The 1,883-nt window shown below is 46.0% G+C and overlaps 1 long non-coding RNA gene across 1 annotated transcript; it reads left to right on the top strand.

Annotated features, from left to right (window-relative positions):
- Nucleotides 1–523: 523 nt before the first annotated feature.
- Nucleotides 524–1,520, top strand: LOC120969853 (uncharacterized). The gene is made up of 2 exons (XR_005764302.3): nucleotides 524–909; nucleotides 1,085–1,520. It is a non-coding gene; the product is annotated as an uncharacterized lncRNA (long non-coding RNA).
- The last annotated feature ends 363 nt before the right edge of the window (nucleotides 1,521–1,883 follow it).

The following is a 1,883-nucleotide window of genomic DNA, read 5'->3' on the forward strand; positions in this document are numbered from 1 at the left end:
TTCAATGGTGACGACGCATGGAATATGGTCAGAAACTGGTTTACCCAAAGCTTTCACCATTGTATTTGGGTATGAAATCGTCCAATTAGTGAAGGTAAGAAACCAGTCTAATTGTTCCAGAAGGGGATAACTTTGCATGTTGCTCCATGTATACGATCTAGCTTTAATTGGGAGTTCAATGAGTCCTTTCGTCCGGATGAAATCATTAAATGTGATCATATCATTAAAGTTGCCACCTGATTTATTACGATTAATTGGGCTTCGGATATAGTTAAAGGGAAACACTTTCTATCTATAGTCTGATAGATGTCCAGCCCCAGACCAATCCAATGCCGTCGATTCAAGGAAATCTGACGCCTCACAAATTGTGTTCCTTACGAAAAAAAATCGTTGGCAGGAACTAATTACCCGCAGCCCCACACGTAAATCTCTCCCCCTAATCTCTCCCGATTCCAGTCCCGGCCCGTCTCCTCCACCTCCGCTCAGATCCCCTTCACCCCTCACCACGCACGCAGCTTCCTCCAGCTCTCCACGTGGTCTCCACCGCCTGCGGTGGGCTCTGACGGCCTGACGGCGTTCGCGCTTCGCCTGGCAAAAAAGCTGCCTGCGGGCGACGGCGTCGTTGCCTTCTCGCCGTTGTCAATCTACACGACGGCGAGCCCGCCCTGGTGGTCACCAGAGCACGCGGCAAAACCCTGGAAGAGCTCTTGGCCCTGCTTGGCACCTCGTCCCCCGACGAGGTCGCCGGGTTCGTGAGGGGCCTCGCCTCTGATCCATCCAGCTCCGGCGGGCCGCACATCACCTACGCCTGCGGAGGGTTACACAAGGAGAAGATGGAACTCACGCCAGCCTACCTGCACAACGCCGCAGTCCTATAAGGCCGAGATACGTACAATCGACTTTGACGAGGTCTGCACTTTCATCTTGCTCTTGTTGCCGCCAGTGCTAGGTCTGACATTGTAATGAGGTGCTTCTAATATGCAACAGTTTTGCACCACATGATAATTTGCTTCCATATATTTTTTTGAAATGGTGCTTTTCCTTCCATAGTTCAACCAAATTTTATTACCTTTTTGGAATGTAGGTGATCAAACAATCTGTGAGTTCGGATCGGCGCCACCCTTGATGACGTGGTGGCCATAGCCTCAAGCTGTATGTGTGACATTTACGGTGGTGTGGAAGTCACAAAGGAGCATGTGGCTGTGCCATGCCCAGCGAGGAGATCGTCGGTGGATAAGATTAGAGGCTGGTGACAAATTTCCCGGAGAAGAGAAAATGTGCTAGTATAGTAGTAGCATCTCGCTCAAGTTTAAGAAAAAAAATGATTTCTTTGGACGCAAATTATATTTTCTTCGGAAGCAGATTCTACTATATCAAGAAGCAACGTCTGATTGACGGAAACATTCTTTTTTCTGCTGGGACCAATTCCATGTTACACTTGAAACAATTTGTTGGTCACTGTATTGTCTATGCATAGCAAACAAAATATACTAATATAAATTTTCACTAGATTGAAGCAATCATCCGTTGGTACGAAACAATTTCTGGGTGAGTAATGTGACTAAGTTACATGTTTTCTTCCTGCTTTGACAACTTGTTTCGTGCTTCCAATGGTGCTTGCTTCGAGTACATTTTCTTTCCCTACTTCATAGAACTTGCTTTCATGTTTCAGTGAACGCATGCTTTGAATTTGATAACGACACACACTCAGTCCTTAGAGGCTGCTGGCTTGTTCAGAATATAAACCATGTAAGGAAGCACGCGGATAGCGGAGTGAAGCAAATATTATTGTGAAGACGTAACATATGATATGAAGCATGTTAATTTATGTTGATGTGGAAGCGAAATTTTGGCGACCAAAATGAAGGAAATATTTAGGTCTT

Source organism: Aegilops tauschii, chromosome 7 (genome assembly GCF_002575655.3).
Source record: "Aegilops tauschii subsp. strangulata cultivar AL8/78 chromosome 7, Aet v6.0, whole genome shotgun sequence".
In the NCBI taxonomy this organism is placed as follows: domain Eukaryota; kingdom Viridiplantae; phylum Streptophyta; class Magnoliopsida; order Poales; family Poaceae; genus Aegilops; species Aegilops tauschii.